This window comes from Zootoca vivipara, chromosome 13, assembly GCF_963506605.1.
Source record: "Zootoca vivipara chromosome 13, rZooViv1.1, whole genome shotgun sequence".
Classification (NCBI taxonomy): domain Eukaryota; kingdom Metazoa; phylum Chordata; class Lepidosauria; order Squamata; family Lacertidae; genus Zootoca; species Zootoca vivipara.
Window position 1 is genome coordinate 21,886,623 of NC_083288.1, and position 23,959 is coordinate 21,910,581.

Sequence of the window (23,959 nt, forward strand, 5' to 3'; positions counted from 1 at the left end):
ATAGTTATGATGCCTTTTATTTACATGTTGAGTATGAAGGAGCACACCACCAGAGAACGCGAGTCCACAAAGGAGAATCGGATCTCCAGAGCAAACAGTGCACCTCTGTGGAAACCCACACACCCCTGACTCCTTCTTACAAGCCATGTATCAAACAGTCCTATCTTCCTTGCCAGCTACATCCCAACTCTGTTCCAGACATACAGATATATGCACACACAAGCAGCAGAATGATCCCCAAACCCACATTAAGCTATTAGGCACGCAGGAAGAAAACCTTTTAGCAAACATGTAAGAATATATCAGGCCTACTTGATCACACCAGTGGCCCACCTAGGTCCCTTCCACGTATTGATCATTCCTCCTGATTTGTCTGCAGGGAACTTAAGACAACCTTGCCTTAAGCAATGGTTGACCCACACTTTTCACTGTGCATTTATTTCCCTGACACCCTTCTTACCATAAGAAGTCTGATTTTGGGGGAGAAGCAGGCTTGTTGCGCAGGAGCACAAATGCTCCAAAGCATTTAAGATGCTGGAAAAGCCAGTCTCTTTTTGCAAATGCATCACAGGCTGTGTACACATGTGAAGAAGTGTGCATGCACACGAAATCTTATACCCAGAACAAACTTAGTTGGCCTCTAAGGGGCTACTGGCCAATTTTTTTATTTAGGTGTACACACCGCCAGCTTAAAACACAGATAGGTTGCTTGTTTTCTCAATTTTGGCCAAAGCTGGCTGGGTGTGTGTGGGATGTACCAAAACACAGTATTTCACAAGAAATGACAGGCTAGACAGCATAGGTGTAGATTATGGGTAATGTTCCTAAACTGAAGGTGGAAGCACAATGCACGCAGAGCAAACAGGGTTGCACATGCAACGTTCTTGCACACAGCCTATCCTCACCTGACAGAGTGAGGTGTCGTATGGAATGCTCCAGTCTGGGATTTGCCCTGTTGCCTTGGAAACCCCATCGCCAGGCAGCAAGCGTAGAGCGCCAGATGTGCGGTCCCTTCACCAAGCTCCCTTGCGCTGTTCAAATGGTGACATCAGGACACATCTGGAAATGAGCCACTCAAGCTCATCTCTCTCCTTGATGCAGGTGACACTCTCCTCGGTGCCACAATATCCTGCAGCTGCCAGGCCTGCGCGGCTGCTTTGTGCCAAAAGCACAGCTTGCTCTGTGGCACCCGACCCCGCCTCTACAGGGGACGTGCTCCTCTCCAATTCCAGAGCTGCGGAAAGCTGTGCCACTGGCTCACATTTCCTCTTACCCCGCATTAGTCGCAACAAGCTGTCAGCTTCCAGCAGGGGGGCACTATTAGTCTGCCTCTAGCCCTTCCCTCTCTACCTACATTAAAGATATAAACATGCTCAAGACCACAGTGTGGTGGGAGTGGGGACTGACACCTGGCTTCAGGTGTGTGAATGTGTCTAGAACTGGCGCAGAAAAGATCTGAAGGTTCTGCTCTGCATGAGGTAAAGGTTCTGGTGCATCCAATGGTGGAACCTTATTTAATTAATTTTATTCATAATTTTTCATCATCACATATACAAAGCAAAACATTAAGCTAAATATCGACTTCCCTTCCTCGTGCTTCAATGGTTCCTGCCGATTACCCCCCGCTGCTGCATAGTCTAATTACTCTGCTTTTCTCCTTTCTCATTTTATCTCAACACAATTTTTGCTGCTAAATTTACTCTAATCCTGCTAACGTTTTTTTTTAAAAAAATATATTTTTATTCATTTTCTTTTCTCAAAACAAATATCCAATATCATTGTTAAACATATTTCCCTATTTCCCCCCTCCCTGTTGACTTCCCTCAACTACCATTTCTGGTTTATTACATCAGATGATACATTCTGCTGTTTATATACAATATTATGTTATCACATTCTTATGCTTCTTGTTCTCTGTAAATAAAACTGTAAATGTTTATTTAAATCCTGCCAGCGAGACAATTTCTTTCTGTTGTTTCTGCAAATATATTGTGAAGCGTTCCCATTCTTTTTCAAAGTTACTATTGTCCTTTTCACGCAGTTTGTCCATTAACTTTGCTAACTCTGCATAGTTCATCAACTTTTCTTGCCATTGTGCTTTTGATGGTACTTCTCCGGTCTTCCAATTTTGAGCTATTAAGATTCTTGCCGCTGTTGTAGCATACATGAATAATGTCTTTTTTTTCTTTCGACAACTTTTGTCCTAACAAAAAAAGCATCTGGTTTTTTAGCAAAATTTTAAAAAAACATGCTTTTTTAGTTCATTGTATATCATTTCCCAATTTTTAAAAATAATCTTACAATCCCACCACAGTAATCCTGCTAACGTTTTAACCCGTTGACGATGATTCTTCCAATATTCTACAAACGTTTTCCAATCTTCCTTAAACACCCTTTCCTCTGGATCTCTTATTCTGTTGGTTAGGCTCGCCAATTCGGCATATTCCATCATTTTCAACTGCCGTTGCTCATTCCCTCCATTTCTGGTCATATTCCATTCAGGCTGCCCCGTAGTTGCGTAGAGAAACAGATTCCAGTTGTGTAGTTTTAAGCTCAGGACTTAATGAACTTATGGAGGAGCCCTTTTTAGATGGTAATATGCATTGCTTCACTTACTTCCAAATGTGGTCAGCTGGTCATGCTGCATTTGGGGCCCCTCCTGCTCATTCTGCTGAGCAGGGCCCTGGACCTCTGACTCAAAGCCCTGCCCTGACAGCTGAAGTTGGATGCCTCTGCTCTCCCCTTTCTAAAGAAGCTCATTGAAAGAAGCAGCATGGACAAAAGATGTAATCCTTTCAAAACAAAAACACGTTTCTAGTTCTTAAGAGCCAGTGTAGTGGTTAAGAGCGGTAGACTCGTAATCTGGGGAACTGGGTTCGCGTCTCCGCTCTTCCACATGCAGCTGCTGGGTGACCTTGGGCTAGTCACACTTCTTTGAAGTCTCTCAGCCCCACCCACCTCACAGAGTGTTTGTTGTGGGAGAGGAAGGGAAAGGAGAATGTTAGCCGCTTTGAGACTCCTTCGGGTAGTGATAAAGCGGGATATCAAATCCAAACTCCTCCTCCTCCTCTTCTTCTTCTTAGGGCAGTGATTTTCAAATGTTGTTCTGGAGGAAACTGGAGGCGCCTCAGAAGCCTCTCAAAGCTTTTTCAGTGACAAGGATCACTGAGGATGGAAATGTCTCCAAGAAAGATTGCCAAATCACTACCCCCAAGGAGCACTTGAAGAATTCAGTTCCCGTGGGAACTGAATTCCAGTGGGAACTGGCTTACTTAATTCACATCTCCCGGACTTAAGTGAGGATCAGAACATAATTGCCCTTCAAATTTCGCACTTCTCCCAAGTCTCCAGTGCAGTTCTTGGCTCAAAATAACATACCAGTATGTACGGTAATAACAATGCATATGTTAGAGTACATTTAGAAAGGAGCTGGCTGGGGCTGATGGGAGATGTAGTCCACAATATTTGATCTTATTTAGTTAGTTAAAAGCATTTATGTATTGCTTAGGGGTATTTTTAAGAAAAAAAATCTCTGCAGTCTAAAAAACAACCAATGCATCATGAAAGCATTAAAACAACCTCAAGCCAGCCAAACAGAAAAAACCATACCCTCCAACATCCCACAGAGGAAAATTAGGACATGCGTCTTTTGGGGCTGGCCGCGTTCTAGTGGGAACCAAAACAGGATATCCCGGGGTTCAACCAGAAACTGGGGTGGCTTCCGTAATTCCGGGATGTCCTGCTTAAATCGGGACAGTTGAAGAGTACGGAAAAAACGTGAACACATGAAAGCATATAAAACAGAAACTCAGAAGATTCAAAGATTATGGGTCAGGGAAAGCCTGCGTGAAAAGCTAAGTCTCTACAAGACATCTGAAGCAACTTATGGCTGCTGCGTCACATACGACATCTGGAGGGCGTCCTATTGGTCTGTGCTATACGTTCCAAATGCTGACCAGATGGGTTGTGTACCCATTGAAGTTTCAGAACCATCTTCAGTCCCACGCAGAGCAGAATGCAATAACAGCCTCGTCTAGATGTAAGCAAGGCACACGTGGGTGTAAACTGAGGCAAGCTCTGCTTTCTCTAGACAGGGTCACAGATGGTGAACCAGCCTAAGCTGGTAAAAAGCATTCCCAGGCACCAATGGCATCTGCTCCTTCTCCATAGACATGTGCTGAGCCTGGGGAAATCCCAAAGCTGCAGCCTTGAGGGGGGGAGTGCAGCCTCATCCAAAACTGGTTGCAAACCTCCACCCAGATCAGTTGACTTCCTAACCCAGAGTACCTACATCTTTTCTAGATTATGCTGCCGTTTGTTTGCCCTCGTCTGTGCCAAAACCGCCTCCAGACACCTGCTCAGGGTTTCAAGGGCCTCGCTAGGATTGGTAAATGGGAAAGAGAGGGAGAGCTGTGTGTCATGCACATGCTGTGTGTCAGCCCAAGCCTGAAGATCACATCTCCCAGCAGTTCCACGCAAATGTCAAAAACCACAAGGGACAAAACGGAACCCTGATGTACCCCATTCCACAATAAATGGCTAATGTAGAAGAGCCCGCCTCCTTTGCAGGTAACTATGGGAAATATGCACATTGTCATCTCTTTTTCCAGATTAAATCCAATCGTTTATATTTCCTACCATAGGGCACGTGTAGCGGGTCTTTGGTAGGAGTGTGAAAGGGGGGGGGGTGAACGCAAAGGGAACATTGGCATAAGGGTACAATGTCACTATTTTCAGGTATTTCAGGTATTTTCACATTCAGAATGCACAATTGAAGTTGACTCGCTTCTGCATCGAACCCATTTCCCCACCCAAACTGGATTGGTTTGTTTGTTGTTCATGTATTGTTTGTGATAAGTGCAGTGAGACATGGGGTAACACCTCCTTGGGGCAACGTTGTCTAAATCAAAGCAAATCAGAATGAACGCTCAATAAATAGCCAAGGTCATCTCACCTCCGCGCAGACTTTGTGCAAACAAATCAGGACAGAAGCTCAATAATAGCAGGTCACCTGGAGATGACCTAAGTCTGGAACTGGGAGCAGGGGCAGAGACGGCCAGCATGGGGCTGATTGCCTGACAAAGGCAGAGGCTGGAATTGCTGCAAGAGACACACTGCTGGATGCGGCTTAGGAGCTCAAGGGAGATCAATCTGATTCCAAACGAGAACCTAATGGGCAGCCATCATAACAGCTTCAACTTGGTAACTAAGTGTGTGATGATAGGAAAGCCAATGTATTTCCAAGTGGACGTTCTAAACATCCCAGGTTATAATTCCAGCACACACACACTCTGATTTGGGTTGCCAGACTCAATAGAGGACAGGACTTCTGTGCCTTTAATTGCCCTGCTCTCTTTTGAGTCTGGAAACCTTAAAGAGAAACCAGCAGACCCTTTGCTTGGAAATTAAACAAAGGGTCTGGCAACCCTAACTCTGACAGATCTGAAGATAAGTATTTACATTTTATAGGCCCCATAATCATAGACCTAGGCACACGAGAATAATGTTGCGTGACTATCTTCTCCTGCACTACTCTCAGCTGATAATGTGCTCTGCAAAATAAGTAAATGAAAATGAAATTTGAAGATCTAATTTGTGGCTTTTGCTAACAAAAACAGCTGCAATGTGAAAGTTTGATTTGCATATACTTGAGGCATATTATACCTGCATGTTGGTGAGTAAAGAGTAATCCGCTAAATCAAACAATAATTTGCTTTGATTTTATTAGTAGTAGCAATAGGCCCAAACATTTTTGTAGGCCCTTGGGAGTTTTGTAAACGCCTACGGTGCTTAGATCAGATCAGGCATCCCCAAACTTCGGCCCTCCAGATGTTTTGGACTACAATTCCCATTATCCCTGACCATTGGTCCTGTTAGCTAGGGATCATGGGAGTTGTAGGCCAAAACATCTGGAGGGCCGCAGTTTGGGGATGCCTGGATCAGATGATACAATCCCAGACTATTAGAATTTCAGGTGTCTCGAGTAAATAGGCCAATCCACATGCTGCAAAGAAAGGCAAATGTTTAATCCTGCCTACTACTACAAGCAGTCATGCTTAGAGAAGCAGATGGGTGCTAGTTTTAATTCAGAAAGACTTCTACCCTTGACAGGCTCTTGTATATGGTATGATTCTGGTCCAGCAGAAATAAAATCTCTGTCTCCCTATCCTTGACCTCTAAATCCTGGCCTTATTCCCTTTCTCACCCAGCTTAGGCCTCCCTGATGAATTTCAGTATTCTTTTAAACCCGCGTGTCGCTTAGGGTAACAATTAATCCATCGTATGCTTACAACGCTCACCATTTTGTCAGGATTATCCCGATTAACCTAGAATTAATCCCGATCTCAGCATTAACAAGATTACTGTTAAAAATCGGATTAGTGGGGAAGATGTACCCCCTTGGTTAATGCATGTGGGGTGAAAAGCAGGGTGGGCGGGTTTAAGAGAAGGGTGTGTGTGTCTGGATGCAACCCACCCACGGAATGCAAGAGAAGGCGATGAGCAAAAGGCCTTCTTAAGTTTTCCACCCAGAGCAAGGGCCTCAGCTATTTCTGCTGATTAACAGCTGCTATGTGCTAGGAGCTGCACAGATGTATTTTGATTCAGGTTTTATTTCTTATCTATTGCCAGCATTTCCCGCCAAGAGAGAGTGGGGCCCTAAGCTATAGCTTGTTTAGCTTATATGTAAATCTGGCACTGGTGGGGATGTTATAGAGGCAGGGTCTGTGTGCCCACACACACACCTTACCCAATTTTGTAGCCTATCCCTCACACATCCTTTTGAAGGCCTGAAGCAACCTTTACCTGTGGGAAGCCCTGCCCTGCCCCAAAACACATGCCTTTACACACCAAAGGGTAATGAATAAAGGTTTTGCTTTGCTCAGGATTCTGAGTGAATAAAGACGGATGTTTCCCTCTCTCACAATACTAAGAGTCAGGGTCACCCAGTAAAAAAAGGGAGGCGGAAAAAGGACAAAAGATTCAGGGCTAACAAAAGGAAGTGCTCCTCCAAACACTGTGTAACTGATTATTTGTTGCCGTAAGAGGTAGTGGTAGCTTAGATGACTTCAAAAATAAAGAAAAGACCTGTTGACAGAGAAGTGGGTCTACTAATGGCTTTGAAGCAAGGCAGCTAAATGACACCCTCCATGCTCAGAATCAGAATACGACGAGCTGAAGAGAGAGGCAGCCTTTGCTGAAGGTTGATGATGGGTTTTGTGTATTATTCACACATTTCCTTTGTCCCACTGTCACCTGTGCTAAACAGGTTTTTGGGTTTTTAACAGCAGAACAAAAACACCCTGTTTACTAGAGGTGAGGGCCTCAGCTCAGCGACAAGCATTATTTGTCCCCAGCATCTCCCGATGATAAAAGCTGGGAAAGCCGCCAGGCCTGAATCTCTACCAGTGTAGGGCAGATTCCTGCACTGTTGCTGATCTCACTTTCAAACTACCTGCAACTCTCGGGTGGGGTGGCAGAAGGGAACAAAACCTCCGCCAACTATCATGTGTCTCCCAGCTTGGAGTAACAGATGCTGGAGGCAAGCAGCAAGGCATGGCTGTGTGTGAAGCTCTGCTTGTGAGCATCCCAGGGCCATGTGGTTGACCACCACTGGAGGCAGAAATCTGGGCTAGGTAGACATTCAGTGCCTATTGGTTGTTCTCTCTACGTAAGGTACTAGGTGTACATAGCTATGGGGAGGGGACACAAACACACCCACCCACCCACCCACCCACACCCACACCCACACATCATGTGTGAAGAAGGCCTTCTGGCAGTTCCCTCACTGCAAAACGCGAAGCTGCAGGGAACCAGGCCAGAGGGCCTTTTCGGCAGTGGCGCCCACCCTGTGGAACGCCCTCCCATCAGATGTCAAACAGATAAACAACGATTTGACTTTTTGAAGGCAGTCCTGTTCAGGGAATTTTTTTAAATAGTTGATGCTGTGTTTTTAATAATCTTGTTGGTGGCCGCCCAGAGTGGCTGGGGTAACCCAGTCAGATGGGCGGCATATAAATGATAAAATTATTAGCATTAGTATTAGTATTATTATGTATGTCTTTTGCACATCTCGCAAAACTCCTACCTGATAAGATATGAGTGAGGACTCTGCATGGAGCTGTTTTATGTGCAGTCTTTGCATGTGATGGTATCAGTTCCGTGAGCTATGCACACATACACACTTGCAGAGAAAGTGTCATGTGTGAAGCAGCCTTTAGAGGTTGAAGTGAGATGAGACAGGACTCTCCCACACTTGCCTTTTGCCCTGTGCTTTCTAGGTTTTAAAGCTCAGTGCCTGAGCATTTTATTTTTTGCCTCGCCACTTTCCCCAGGAAAACCCGCTCTTTAACGTTGAATCAGAACAAATGGCAATTTGGGTTTACCGCGGATTGCCTTTTGCTCCGATTGAGTGGTAAAGAGCTAGGGTTTTCATGGGGAAGGGCAAACAAAGACTGCTTGAACAGAGAGTTTTAAGGTGCAGGCCTGTGTTTAGAAACATGGCACTAAAAGAAATCTGAATGAGTCCACAGAGTCAGCACCCCAGACAAGATTAGGGTTCAGGTGGCTTGGTTAACCTTTTCCCCTTCTCCAAGGAGGTATTTTATAAAACCACACACACACACACCCCTCTGAAAGCTCTTGCTCACAATCTCAGGTATACTGTAGCTGTTCAGAAGAGCAGAGAACAAACACAGCCTGCACATGCTCAGATGCACTGTTCCGATTGGCTGTTTTAAAGTTAAGTCAAGGCATCAAAAAGTTCTGGTGATGAAGCTTGGCTTGAATTATGCCCTGGTTGCCAGGCTTAGCAAAACACAACCTTTCATTCAACTACGCAGAGGGCGAATTCTGCAACAGCAGCAACCGCAGAAGCAACAGCAGCACAGAAGGCACAGATGTTTCTCAAAGCTGCTGGCAGGCCTGGCCTTCAGGGCGCTGGCTGCATTTTGGCAGAGGATTACAGCACTAAGCCTGCCTGACATTTGCCTGACTTGGTAGAGCAAATATCTCTGATGCTTGCAGCGCCGGTTCGGCAAACTCCCCAGCCTGCTGGAGGAATGCAAACAAAAGAGACCCACACAAGGTAAGAAGAAGCTGTTGTCTCCTCTGAGGCCTTGGCCTGCTAAGGCTTCAGAGCTGAAAGCAGTTTGGTGCTTAAGGTGGAAAACCCAAAAGGTATCTTCTTTCCTAGTACTCACTATGGAATGAAATCCACTAGGAAAATCTCCTACGATGCCCTAATTGAAATGAGCAGCAGCCATATTTCAATAAAGAATTGTTCCTCTGGGCATGGACAGAATGCATTCCCTGAATCAAGGAGTAACAAAGTCTGGCTTTACTCAGGTCTGAGATTTGAGATTCCACTAAATCAGAGGTGGGGAGCCTGTGGCCTTCCAGGTGTTGTTGGATTTTGGCTCTGATCAGCCACAGGCAGCAGGGTCAGGGATGATGGGAATTGTAGTCCACCAACACCTTGGGGGGGGGGCATAGGTTCCCCATCCCTGCACTGGGGCTTAGCCTTCAACCCTGTTGTTAATATCAGGGCTAAGATGTGTAGTATAACAACAAAGAAGACAGTGCCACTGAGAAATACACAGAGCACTTTCCACAAGCTACAGCTCACAAGTAAACTTTTTTAAATTCTGAAAATACCGTAAGTCTGAAAGCATAATGTGAGGTTTGCAGGCAGAGATCTCACTGATTTCCAAAGTAGCTGTTGATAATTCAGAAACCAACTGAAATCTGTGTGTGTGTGTGCGTGCGCACACACAAAAGCAAATCAAGCAAGAACAATGCTCTCAACTATTTTAGCATGCAAAAGAAATGGTAAGTTATTTTTTTAAAACAAGAATCGACAATTACTAGTCCTAGTGTCCCACATCATCTTCCCTTCTTCTGTTGCTGGGGATGCAGTTGCTAGGTTACCGAAGGACCACTGAGTACCAAGCAGGAGTGGGTGATCAATGATAGAATTTGCAACGGGACAAAGAGACCAGAAATTCCTCTGACAATTGTTGCTGAGGGAGCGGTGCTGTGGCATGACAACCCAAATCATGTCATGCAAGATCGCTACAATGACGTATATCAAATGTGTTTTCTCTATTTAAAAAATGCCCATTACTAACGATATTTCCTCTCAAAATAGGCTGTTTCTAGATGCATTTTCTCTCAAAATGCACATTTCAAATGCATTTTATTTTTTATCCGAGAACTCTCAAATCTGGCACAAGCAAGAATTCTGTGGAACCTGAAAGCTTGCACACTCATAATATACAGGTATTTTATCAAAGGTCTTACATGGTATTTCCTATGCTATGGGATCAGCACAGCAACTAACATAATTTCCTGAACTGCAGTCTTCTAAACCCGAGGACTGGAAGCCACACTTGCACACAGGCAATGTCAGAATTACAGAGTAAATCAGCTTAGGTGTTGTGAACTTCCCTAAAAGAAATCCTGGGAAGTCGAGATATATCTCTCATACCAACAACTCACTCACCCTCTACCAAACCAAAACAGTTTTATTTGGCTAAAGCAAAAGAAGGAGCATCCCGAGCGAGCACGACACAGTTCACCCCAATACTCACTCCTCTTTTATCACACTGAGATCATGCAAAATTGATTTGTGTTATACTTTGGCTATGTTTTCACTGAAACAGTAAACCTGTGTCTGAGGGGCACTACTTGAGACTGGCACATGATGTACTGGTCCTCAAAAAAACCCAAACAAACAAACAATCAAACACCCTGTTAAGGAAGAAATTGGGCTGGAACCCTTTTCCTGAACGTATTAATTTTCTGTGTGCAGGGAATCTCTTGTCTGGAGATGGAACATTCCGAAATTTGATTCCCCCACCTGACCTGGTATAAGGCAGCTTATGGAGTTCAGATTTTGTTTTTCTACCAGAAAGGACACAATCTGGCTTTTCTGCACACAAATTATGGAAGTACAGGTGGCAAATACTTTGCGATAATTCCCCACCACCATGCACACACACACACACACACACAAACTATAGTCTACGGGGTCATCCCATGCTGGAATGTGTATATATGTGTTTTGCAGGCCTTTACTGGAGATTACCTGAAGGAGCCCTGTATACTTGAAGGAGCATCTCCACCCCTATCATTCAGCCCACAAACTGAGTAGGACTCACTGCCCTGGCTATACCCCTATCATTCAGCCCACAAACTGAGTAGGACTCTCTGCATTGCCCTAAAAAAGAACAACAGTTTTAAAATAACTCCTGCTACTCTGAGCTGATGGTTCTCCCCTTCGAGTCTAAGGAGATATTGGCCACGATTCCTATGCCTTCTTGCCAAACCACCAAAAAGGAAAGATTAATTCCTGGTGTACAAAACAGGGTTGGCCTTACCATGCATCAACAGGATGCAGTTGCTTCAGGCAACGTATTTCAGAAGAGCTGCCATATTTATTTATTTATTTATTTATTGCCTTTACGTGGGGCTTTTCTTTTTTTTCTTTTTTCAGCTGAAAGGAAATCCAGACCACAGCATCATTTTGACTTTTTTTGGCCTCAGGCATGAAACCATCTAAGGCTGACACCAGCGTTGCAGGATCCCTTCTTTTCCCCTTCCGCGGCTGGGGAATTTGGGAGCAAAGCTCGCTTGGAGGCAAACCACATTTTGCATCTTAAAGTGATTTCCTGCAAGACAAGTACTAAAGGAGCGAAGGCTTGAGAGCATTTTGAACCATCCCTAAATTCTTTTGATCATTCCCCCTCCCCACCCTACTGGGTCTTGACACCTTTCCTGGGAGATGCAAGCATTCCCTACTTTATTGTTACCTGGACCCCCTTACATCAATCTTCCCTGCCCAATCTCCTAAACCGATCTTGCTAAAGCACCACATAACTATTTTTTTTAGCTTAACACATAGATTGTTCCTGAAAATGTTTTGTGGATGCATTGATTGGGACTAATTAGCTGTACGAAAGACAGAAACTGCTGAGCTGACGTGGTGTCTGTATGACTTTGTCAGAGCCAGTTAAAAATTAGGCGTAAATTAAGGACGTGGCTGTGCCGCACATTTCATCCTCCGCTGAAATGAAGCTTCAGTGGTCATGTCTGCATTTCCTCACACCGCATTCCCCTGTTGCCCAGCCTTTCACCTCCGCTGCCAACATTCCAACTGCAAAATTGAAGGCGTCAAGGGATCAGGCATTTTGCTTTGAAAACCTCGTAGAACACTGTGTATATTGATGGCGGCTGTATAAAGAATTATCATTTTTAAACTGGTTTGAAACGTGATTGGTTGTCATGCCTTAGAAGCTTGAGAATTGCAGTTTTGTGAGAATGCTGAATGCTTTTTGGGGGGAGGTGTATGGGGTGTTTGGAGAGGGGTAGTACCTCTGGCTGGGTACACATCATGCTCCTTCTGGGCAGTTTGTTCACCATTGGTCCTGCCCTCCTGCCCTCAGCTCTCACCTGCGGGTCCTAGGAGAGCTCAGCACATGACAGCAGCCATACCTTGGGAGCAGCCTCAACTAAACCAGGTGAGGATAGCCGATGGGTCTCAAACCTTAGCTGAGTTAGGGACTTCCCCTGCATGCGAAGACAGGGTCTGGCACATTAGACCAATAGTGGGTTCAATGGTCAAGAAGGGAGCTTCTGCACATGCTGTAGAAGTAAGGAGTAGATGGGGCTTGTTCACCTGGAAAGGGAGCCCATCTGGAAGAAGGAAAACTCCAGTCCTAAACCTCTGATGCCTTGTGAGGCGTCTTGTACGCCGCCTTCTGGCAACTCCTGCAACCAAGCTGGTGCCAAACGTATTGCTCTGCTTTCCTTTGGACCACATCAGCGAGGCTAAGAGGAGGGTCTTGTTGTCTGGGCAGCGCAGGATGTGAAAAGCTGTTTCAAGATGTTGTGAGGTTCACAGAAGGATGGGTAGAGGTGCTTAACTCATTTCTTACGAAACATTATTTTCCGATCCTATTGCCTCCCCCAAGCTTCTTTTTCCTTTAGTGTGTGTGGAGGGGAGTGTTGGGGGGGGGGGGGGCTGGTGGGGGAACAAGTTTAAGCTTCCCCTTCTCATCTGGCAGCCTCCCAAGGCTGTTTTCACTTAAAAAAAATCTAGAGCAGTGATGCAGTAAGGTAATTTTAGATTCTGCACTTAATAGTCTTATTAGTGCAGCCCATCCCCGGATGGAAATGTGCATTGCTTCAAAATATAATAAGCTAGCCCTGCTGCTCATTCTGCGGAGTGGGGGCATGGACCTCTGTCCTAAAGTCCTGCCCTGATGGCAGCATGAAGACAAATATGCAAATATGCCATCTCCATGGGACCTCTCTTCAACCCTTCCACTTAAGCGTGGCCACTTACAAATTGCAAAGAAAGAAAGAAAGAAAAGACACAGATTTGCACAGAATTCACATGTGCTAATTTCTATTTTATAAATGCAAACGTAGAGGTAATTGATATAATTTAAATGGGGATACAATACCTTTCTCCCCATTCTTCCCCACTTTCACTAGTCAGCTTTTGGTGAATGTGGAAAAACCTGTGTTTTTGCTCTGGCCTTTGACACCTGAGATATGTGCGTGTTTGGGGTGCACCCAATTCCTGTGACTGCAATTGATTTTAATTGTTTTTAATACTGAATTTTAAAATGCTGTAACCTGCTCAGGGAAAATTGTACAGTTCTGCGCTTAGGCAGGAAGAATCAGATGCACAAATATAAGATGGGGTAAACCTGGCTTACTGGCAATATGTGTGAAAAGGATCTAGGGGTCTTGGTGGATGACAAGCTTAACATGAGACAACAGTGTGATGCAGCTGCAGCAGCAGCAGCAGCAGCAGCAGCAAAAAAAAAAGAAAAAAGCTAGTGCTATTCTAGGCTGCATCAACAGAAGCATAGTGTCCAGATCAAGGGAAGTAATAGTACTAATCTAATCTGCCTTGGTCAGACCTCGCCTGGAATACTGTGTCCAATTCTGGGTTCCACAATTTAATAAGGATGTTGACAAGCTGGAACGTGTGCAGAGAAGGGTAACAAAGATGATCAAGGGTCTGGAAACCAGGCCTTATGAGGAACAGTTGAAGGAGGTGGGTATGTTTAGCCTGGAAAAGAGGAGACTAAGAGGAGATATGATAGCCATCCTCAAATTATCTTAAGAGCTGTCACATGGAAGATGGAGCGAGCTTGTTTTCTCCTGCTCAAACCAATGGCTTCAAGTTACAAGAAAGGAGATTTCGACTAAACATCAGGAAGAACTTTATGACAGTAAGGGCTGTTGGACAGTGGATCGGACTTGGAAGCTGGAGGTTTTTAAGCCGGGGTTGCATGGCCATCTGTCTTTGATACTTTACCTGCATTGCAGGGGGTTGGACTAGAATCGTGGGTAGGCAAACTAAGGCCCAGGGGCCGGATCCGGCCCAATCGCCTTCTAAATCCGGCCTGCGGACGGTCTGGGAATCAGCGTGCTTTTACATGAGTAGAATGTGTGCTTTTATTTAAAATGAATCTCTGGGTTATTTGTGGGGCATAGGAATTCCTTCATTCCCCCCCCCCCCAAAAAATATAGTCTGGCCCCCCAGAAGATCTGAGGAACAGTGGACCGGCCCCCTGCTGAAAAAGTTTGCTGATCCCTGGACTAGGTGACCCTTGTGGTTCCTTCCAACTCTACAATTCTATGATTCTAGGCTCAGATGGTGATGATTGAGGGACTACTCCAAGGCGCCAGATGGCCTCCCTTCTTATGGTTCTTCAGCTTTAAACTGGACATGGACTGGATAATCCTTCAAACAGAGGACTCCTTCCAACAAAAGTGGGGCCTCTGTAATGTAGGACCCATAGGCACCCTACTCTGGGTATTGGCAGACTTTATTCCAGGGTGGCGGGAGGCAAAGGAAATCACAGAAACGGAGAACAGGCTACATTTTCACACCAAGAGAGAAAGAAACAGAGAGAGAGAAAGAACAGCCCCTGTATATTTGCCTCTTAGCTTAGGTGCTAGGAACCTAGTCTTTTAAAAAAGGGTCTGAAGATTATGTCTAATCTGGAAGGGCAACATCCCCCCCCCACTTTTCTTACTTGTGGACAACCATGCACCCTGTTCTGTTTAAAATTCCAGTTCACACTTCCAGATGCTACAGCAACTTCCTGGAGCCCCCCCCCTCCATGCTTGAGGAGGCTAATGTGAGAAACAGCTCATAGAAACAGGAGATCTGGTGCAAGGAAGAGAGGGCAAAAGCTGCAGAGACCTCCCCAATCCCCTCCCCAAACCTGTGCACACCGTACAGAAAAAAATACAGAGAAAAGGGTGGGAAAGCGCATGCAATTTTCCTTTAAACGAAAGCGTTGGGTGTGGGTAAAAATTGGAAGTACTGACCTTAAAGCTCCAGTAGTTGGATTGCTAACAAACAAAAAAGGAAAAGAAAACAAAAAAAACAGAACAAAAAAACAAAAAACAGAACAAAAAAATACCATTAAGATTTCTGTTTTGAGAAAACAGTTGACTTTAAACTGCGTGAGGAGTTGCTGTTTTTAAGTTGGTTTGTTTAAAGTCCCCTCCCAATGGTGTTTTTTTATATAAAAGAAAAGAAAAGAAAAACAAACAAAACAAAAAAGCAATGAATTTGCTAAAATGGATAGGCAAATTAGGTGGGTGTTTTGGAGGAAGGCTTTCAAACAGGTAGAGAGATGCAGTGGTACCAAAGTGAGACTTCACTGCAAGTGGATTCCTCTGCCCTTTTTAACACACACACACACACACACACACACACACACACACACACACACACACACGTCAAGGATCTTTTAAAGGAAGGTTGGGGGTAATATTCATGTCAATAAAAAAAGTGCTTCATCTTTTTTTTAAAAAAATGAAGCAAATATTATGCAAATTAGGAAACGTGATACAGAAGCAGTTGCTCGTTCTGCATAATTTGATTCCAATGCCAAAAAGTTAAGATTCTTCAAAGAAGGTCTGCACCAGGTGCACACAGACTATTCCAATGGCTGGGTTGTGTCCGTCACGGTCATAAAGTCATCTCCTGTAGCAAGACAGGGTCAGCCCCTGCCCTGTAAGAACACAGTCTAAGCAGATTTAAGAGTGAAATCAACAAAACGTATGTAAAGTACATGTCACTTTTGGTTCTATACTTATGTTCACCCCAGCTAATAGCGTAAGATCCTGTCCCACCACCTAATGCAGGGTTGGGAACTTCAGACCCAGGTGGGCAAGACCTCTCTCCCTGGCCCCTGGGACTCTCCCAGGCCACACACCCTCTCCCCAGGCCATGCCTGCTTTGCACTCTCTGGGCTAGTTCAGTTCACATCAACAGCTGTCACACGAGCTCTCACGCAATCAATCAGGGAGGAAGGTATTATAAAGCTCAGGTATTATATAGTTCAGTTGGTTAGAGCAGGGTGGTGGTAATGCCAAGGTGGCATGTTTGACCCCCCCCATGGGATAACTGCATATTCCTGTGTGGCTTGACTACACAACCCTCAGCGTCCCTCCCAACTCTATAATTCGATAATTACAGTGGGAGAAATCCCCCACGTGCTCAGCACACTCCCCACAGAAAACAATGGGGCTTCAAAGTGCTTCGGTTTGCCCGGATGATGCCCAAGATCACCAAATCTCATGGGCCTAGGTGGGAAAGGAGCTCTCCTGCTGATCGCCAGTGGCATCGCGGACACAACAGGCGCCTGTGACATTTGTGCAACCTCATTCAACACAGCAATCACAGCGGATAAACCCTCTGGGTAAAGAACAGCATTTTCCCCAATATAGCGCACGCACAGAGCACTGTGAAAATGCCACATTGGTCTATGAGAAACACAACCAGAGAGTGGGGGAGAGAAAGATACCAGAACTATGCTTAACCACAGTAGACTGGGGCAACTCTGGAAGTGGGGGAACCTAATGATTTCATTCTCTTTATAAGTAAAACTGTGGGCAATCATTTGAACATGCCTTGGCTAAAATTTGGTAGGGTCTTCAGAGGCCCAATAGAATTGCTTTGCGAGCTGGATCATACCCAAGTGACACTAACAGCTTGCCCCTAGCTTAGTGCATGAACTGAAGCAAACATTTTCTTTCCTACCTGGTCGCCAACCGTGCATGTACTTGGCACTTGCAGAGTTCCATAAGTTCTCTGCCCCAAAGGAGCTTACAGTCCACAATTTGATAGAAGGGAAAACAAAAAGGGTGCTGAGGAATGTGAGAACTGAGTGAGCAAACGAGAACATGCTGTTGTCTGCACGGCACACGTGTGTCTGAGAATGTGCCTCTATAGCTGCAAGGTGAGATCTGGGATTGCTTCCTGTTTATTTACCATTTGTCCTGATTTGCTTACAGGGAGCAAAGACAGATTCCACTTTTCCCATCATTATTAACACAATATGTCTGGTCTTCTGGGGAAGCGGGCTTCTTGACCAAGACTTCCTAATCAATCAAGTGTCATTGCTGAATGTGAATTTGTTAGTTATGAGATTGGATCCCACTTGAAAATTGCAATAGCCTGGAACAGCCCTAGAACAAAAGTGATGGTTTTGCCTTATTGTGGCTTTATGCTAGAAGCCAAGAACCAGGGCAGAAATGTCCCCAAGTGCTCTGAGTTTGTAGGACTTGAAGGCCTGCACAGATTTCTGCCTTAGACTGAGCTTATGATGGTTTCTGATTAACTGATTGTCACATATGTAAAAGAGAGAGAGAGAGAGGAAGTGGTGTTGGTAGGTAGATAGGTAGGTACCAAGTGCTTCTGGTGGCCTCTCCTGCAAAAACAGGTTGATTCAACAAAGACTCAAAACCTTTCAGGTTGATAAATGCCAACTGGCCCAAATAAAAAGTTCATCCCACATGTTGTATGTGGGTCTAGGACCATAACAGCAGACTTTTACGTCTTCTAGAGAATACCAGATTTACTGTGCGATCCTATGGTTATCCACTCAGAAGTAAGTCATCCTGATAGGTATGGGTAAGATTGCAGGGGAATTCTACAGCAAGCAAAGGAAAAGGCCAGTTCTGCACATCACCAAACCCCTCCTAAACTATGGAGTGATCTATTCAGAAGAAGAAAAATCACATTGTATAACAATGACTGAAGACGGCACCCCTTCAAAACCCAGGTGGATAGCTGCTTGTTTGTATGTCCACAACAAAAAGACTCTCCTGGATGTAGAACTGACTAAGGTACAACAAAGCCAGTTACTAGGGGCACTAGAAGAGCATATGCTTCTAGGCTATTTTAAGACATGTATTGTCAAATGGCAGTTTGCTTACATCACTTGTGTTCGTATTCTTTGGCTTATGCTGTATGGAGCATATTTCCTTGCAGGCAGGTGAATAATTGGGAAAGATTCTTCTTCTTAGAATCATAGAGTTGGAAGATACCACAAGGGCCATTCAGTCCAACCCCCTGCCAAGCAGGAAACACCATCAAAGCATTCCTGACAGATGGCTGTCAAGCCTCCGCTTAAAGACCTCCAAATAAGGAGACTCCACCACACTCCTTGACAGCAAATTCCACTGTCGAACAGCTCTTACTGTCAGGAAGTTCTTCCTAATGTTTAGGTGGAAGCTTCTTTCTTGTAGTTTGAATCCATTGCTCCGTGTCCGCTTCTCTGGAGCAGCAGAAAACAACCTTTCACCCTCCTCTACATGACATCCTTTTATATATTTGAACATGGCTATCATATCACCCCCTAACCTTCTCTTCTCCAGGCTAAACATACCCAGCTCCCTAAGACGTTCCTCATAAGGCATTGTTTCCAAGCCTTTGACCATTTTGGTTGCCCTCTTCTGGACACGTTCCAGCTTGTCAGTATCCTTCTTGAACTGTGGTGCCCAGAACTGGACACAGTATTCCAGGTGAGGTCTGAACAGAGCGGAATACAGTGGTACTATTACTTCCCTTGATCTAGATGCTATACTCCTATTGATGCAGCCCAGAATTGCATTGGCACTGTTGTCTCTGTTCCTCTTCTTCTTCGGCGATCACTCGTAGCCGAGTAAGATTGTCTTCCATAAACATGATTTTAACAATGGGTCCGTAAGTGACTGTGGAGGCCAATTCTGGATCCACACATCCTTCCACAGTGGGGACATTGGTTTCCGGGCGGGAGTTGATCAAGTTTTGGATTTGCCAAGCGCGCCTTCCTCTTAGCACGTTTCTCCCTTGCGTCCTGAGATCGAGTTTCTTCAAAGCCCATGACACCTTTGGTAAAGGCTGTTCTCCAACTGGAGCGCTCGCAGGCCAGTGTTTCCCAGTTGTCAGTGTTTATTCTACATTTTTAAAGATTTGCCTTGAGACAGTCTTTAAACCTCTTTTGTTGACCACCAGCATTACACTTTCCATTTTTAAGTTTGGAATAGAGTAGTTGGGAAAGATAGTGATTTGTTTGCACCCTACTGCCTGGACAAGACAGCACTCTATGCATTGAATTACTGAAGGTGGTGGCATTCATGCATGTGTGGGGGAAATCATGGACATTGACAACAGCCATATTAAGGGTAAGTTCATACGGCATTCCTGACTTGAAGCAAAATATGGGCTGAGGAGAGGAAGTTCTGCTTCAGCAGTGGTGAGGACTAGGTGACTGAACCCTGGTTTAAGGATATTTGGCTAGGCTTAACATGCTTTTTATTTGCCTCTTGGCAAAAATGTTGATCTCTGCAGTGGAACTCAGCTATCCCCCCACAGCTATCCAGTGCATACCCTTCAGTGCAGCTATTGGCATGGGAAATCAATTGCATTGCAGCAGGAGATGGTGGTGATGACATCAGCAGAATATTTTTCTTTTTCAAAGGGAAAGCAGGAAGGAGAGGCACAATTAATATCACTCTGTTTGGATGGGAGAATCAAAGGGAGATAAGGGCATGTGAGTGGATTCGAAATGACAGCCTTATTAGCACCGATAAAAGCAAGGCAAACGGTGCGGAAAGGACGATATGAAGAATGACAAAGGCTGAGGAGTGGATTGCAACATGGAATAAAATATAGCCACATGATTAAAGAACTACAGGCAACTAAGGTTGGCTTTTGGGCAGACTGAGCCAGAGCTCCGGCCCAAAATCTGTCTCCAGTGCAATGATTTAAATTCATGTATCACTGAAAGCTAAAGAGGCCGGGGAGCTTTTGAGTGCGTGCTAAATGCTTTTCTTAAAAAGTGGGGATCTGCAAACAAAATGTTGCTTCCGGTTAGGGTTCCAGAACTCCATCCTTCCTCTCCAACTTTCTATTCCAGCCCTAGTCAGTCAGAATTCATGGCCACTGAGAATGTTCATGTCCTCATTGGACAAGTTATGTCCCCACCCCATCCCTTCCCTCATTGGAGGGTTTCTGTTGCTGATGATCTAAATGTTCTTTTGCACAGTTGCAGATTTGGGGGCTCTACCAAGTCTGCTGAAACTTCCCTCTTATGCATGGATGGTTCGATTATGGCTATCTTAAGGACCCATACTCTGCTAATAAGTTTGCTTAAATTAGTGCATGTAAAATAGAAGCTGTCATGCTGGGAAAGAGGAAAGGCACATCTAGGGTAACAGCATCTTGTTGTCTCCAATGGTGACCAGCCAGACACTCCACAGAAACCCATTAGTGAGCAAGATGGTGCTGGGCATCCCTGTGTTGTTTTGGCCTCAAAGGGCTGAGAAGTAAATAGCCCCCCCCCACCGGACCTCAGAATAAAGGAGAAGCCATTCCCTCTGCGGGGCTCTAAATCACCTGCTAAAACAGCTATTGGCCAAAATTTTGGCTTACCTTTTTGTAAGCACAGGAACGCTGTCCAGAAAACTACTTGCAAAGGCCATGTTAAGGCTCCGGCAGATTTCCTGCACATGTCCATACACTTTGCTCTGACAGTTCTCCGTTTAGAAAACCAGATATGCAAAGCCTGGAGAGGATCAGCTTGGAAATTAACCCCCCCCCCTGCCCTACACCAGTCTGCTCTAGAAAGGAGAGTTTGAGGACCCTCGACATTTCAAAAAGGCGTTTCCCCACCCTGCCACAGAATCTGACAGCATGCGTGCAGATAGTTTTGAATCCTTGCTTTGCTCATCATTGCTGCGCTGTAAGTTTCTCAGGTGTCCACAATCCGCTCTCAAATTCTGGAGGGGAATCTGCATCTCAGCAAATGGCACCCCGGTTCAGTGGGAACCTGATGTGACAGCAGGTGCAGCTCCCTGATAAGGCAGAGCAGTCGGGTTTCTCCCTCTGTGGCTTCCCACCCTAGCAGTTCCCTGCTCCGTTCTCCCTGGTTTCCATTAAGCAAGAGAGAGAGTCATGGGAACTGTGACCAGGAAGTGGCAAAGCTGATCAAATTTCAAGCACAGCCATGGCAACAAAGACCCAACAGAAAGAGGCTGAATGCAAAATTTCAAGGAGGCCAGCCATTCCTAGCTGTGCCTTTTAAGGGCGCACATTTCAGTGAATTAAATACTGATCAGTTACCCATTAAAATGCAGTGCTCCCTACTTGAACTAATAATAATAATAGGGTTTATTTGTTTATTACTAAGTACTTCCCATCCATTATTTCAATAATCCTCATAACAACCCTATGATATGGGTCAGATAATTATCACCAGCTGCAGCGTAACCCTGTATCAAAATTGGGAGACTGAGAACAGATGCCCATGGCTACTTCGTGAGGTCACAGCTGAGAGGTGAGATCTGAACCATAGACAAGGAAGGAAACAGGGATTGTGTTTAGCCCCCATTAAGAATTGTTTCCACATCCATTCACCCCCAAAACCAGACTCTTAGTCACTATGAGACACGTCAGCTCTCAACATCAATTGCATGTAAAAATTGGACACTATCAGCACATCCTAGCTAATTCCTCACTCTTACAATCAGTTTAAACCCAACTATCATGAATTAGACTCAAAACAGAACATTATCCTGTCTATTGTTATTTTAATTAGTTAGGCGTTGTTGTTGTTGTTTGTTGTTGTTTAAAAAAATATCTTGCACTTGAGGAAAAACTAAAAAACTCCCAGTGTGGCTTACAAATCACTGCCACCCAGGCAATCCCTGCCTTCAAGCTTACAAAACGTGACACAACTCAAAAGGAAAATGAAGTGGTAGGGAGGAGGAAATAAGTAAACTCAGGTAAAAGTTCTTAATCCATTGGTGCTCAGGTCAGAATTTGGCGCATCATGTCCCTTTTGCTTTAAAAATCATACTCCCACCCTTGCTTTTATATGTGACTGAGACAGACCCGGGTTTAAACAAAGCAGGTCAGCTGCTGTAATGCCTCATATGCAACTCTAATATCACGGCATGAAAAAAAAATATTCCATGGAAGTACTACCATTGTCTGGTCAGCACAGCACAAACAGAGCCTTCTGTGAATGAGCAGCGGGGCTCTGACCATAAAGGCTGCCCTCTGGCCTCTCCCTTGTCACCCCAATGAAGTCAACTTAGAATTCCAGAAGAGCTTCCTTCGCTCTCATTGGCCCCTCCAGCAGCTCCCTACTGCAGCTCATTTGCTTAGATCCTCCTCTCGAGGCAAGGGTGACGAACCGGTGACCCTCCTGCACATTGTTAAACTATGGAACCTGCTTCCACAAGATGTAGTGGCGACGAAACAGCTTGGACGCCTTTGAAAGAGGATTAGACAAATTTGTGGAGGGTGAGGCTCTATCGAGGGCTACTAGCCAAGTTGGAGATGTTCTCGGCATGCCAGTTGCTGTGCCTGCCTTGAATATCCTATCATTCAACTTCATTTGGTGAGCCCTGCAGTGGTGGACTTTGGGCTATCAAATTTCAGCGATGCCCTGTGCGATGCCAAAATTTGATGCCCCCTCACCTCTCGCCTTCCGTTGTACATTGTTGTTGCGGTGCCCCCTGCGGCACCCTCTCGGCTTGGTGCCCAGAGCGGGTGAACTGGTTGCATTCCCCTAAATCTACTTCTGACCCAGGGGTGTCAGCTTGAATACAATGTAAGCCCCACCCCACATAATCAATCACATGACATGGCACACACACACCATTTGAATGGAAATGCCCAGCAATGTTGGGGGCCCCCTCAAATATTTTAGGGGGGGGCAAAGAGACCTTGGCTCCTAGGACCACTGGTTCTAGATATTGTGAGAGAGGGAGAAACCCCAGTCATTCTCCCCTTAGATTAAACGCGGTAGTTTTTCCTCATAGGAAAAATGCTCCAGGTGACACTTTAGCTGCACTTTTCTGTATGCCCTTCTCAACTCTGCAGTAGCCTTTTGAGATGCAGCAGCTTATACACAACTAAAACTGTATAAGGCATTTCAAAGTGTAGCTGCCACACAGGTTTGAAGCGTCAAAACTGATACGTGAAAAAGGGAAGCACAATAGTTAACATCCCAATCTCATGCCCAGGACTGGGACCAGCTGAAAGCTCTATATGTCATTTTATGCTCACTTTGCCTGTCCTCTTCAGATTTAAAAGCCAAGACTGTGTTTGTTCTTTTTTGGTTAATAGGATGACATCATGGAGCTATTTAGCCAATCGGGCTTAACTATATGCAGACATCACTGAGGGCAAGTGAAGCCTATTCAGAGTGGAAGCAATTCTTCCTGAGTCAGTCACATGGGCAGCCCCAGCCAACCAAGAGTCACCAGAGGAACAGGATGATGTCATGATGCTGCAAAATGATCACGGGGAGGGGGGGGGGAGATCACTCAAAGGTGGGTGCTTTTAACTTTAATGCCGCCCAAAATTGTTGATGAGAACAATACTGTTCAATTTGTTCATAAGAATAATACTGAAATCTACCTTACAGGGATCTTTTAAGGATTCGCTGAGGTAACATATTTCGTCACTTTGTAAACTAAAGCACTACATAAATGCATATTACTGCTCTTGCTACTACAACTACTAGTAGTAGGAGGAGGAGGAGAGGAAACAAAGAAAACAGAAGGCTCCAGCCACAAGCACATTATCTAGAAAGCCCAAACCCAGCAATCAATTTCATCTCCCAAATATCTGCCTGTACAGTTCTGG

General features: G+C 45.0%; 1 protein-coding gene across 6 annotated transcripts in view; it reads right to left on the reverse strand.

The window, feature by feature from the left end:
* Nucleotides 1–23,959, reverse strand: part of SRCIN1 (SRC kinase signaling inhibitor 1) — a 262,667-nt gene that overhangs the window by 89,190 nt on the left and 149,518 nt on the right. For 2 of the 6 annotated variants that reach the window (XM_060281447.1, XM_060281446.1), the window contains exon 1: nucleotides 20,735–22,089. The exons of 3 other annotated variants lie outside the window; for them this stretch is intronic. The gene's annotated coding sequence lies outside the window, so the exon portion shown is untranslated. Of the gene's footprint in view, nucleotides 1–15,354; nucleotides 15,375–20,734; nucleotides 22,090–23,959 lie in introns of those variants that run through there. One more of the 6 variants, XM_060281448.1, reaches the window with a different exon arrangement.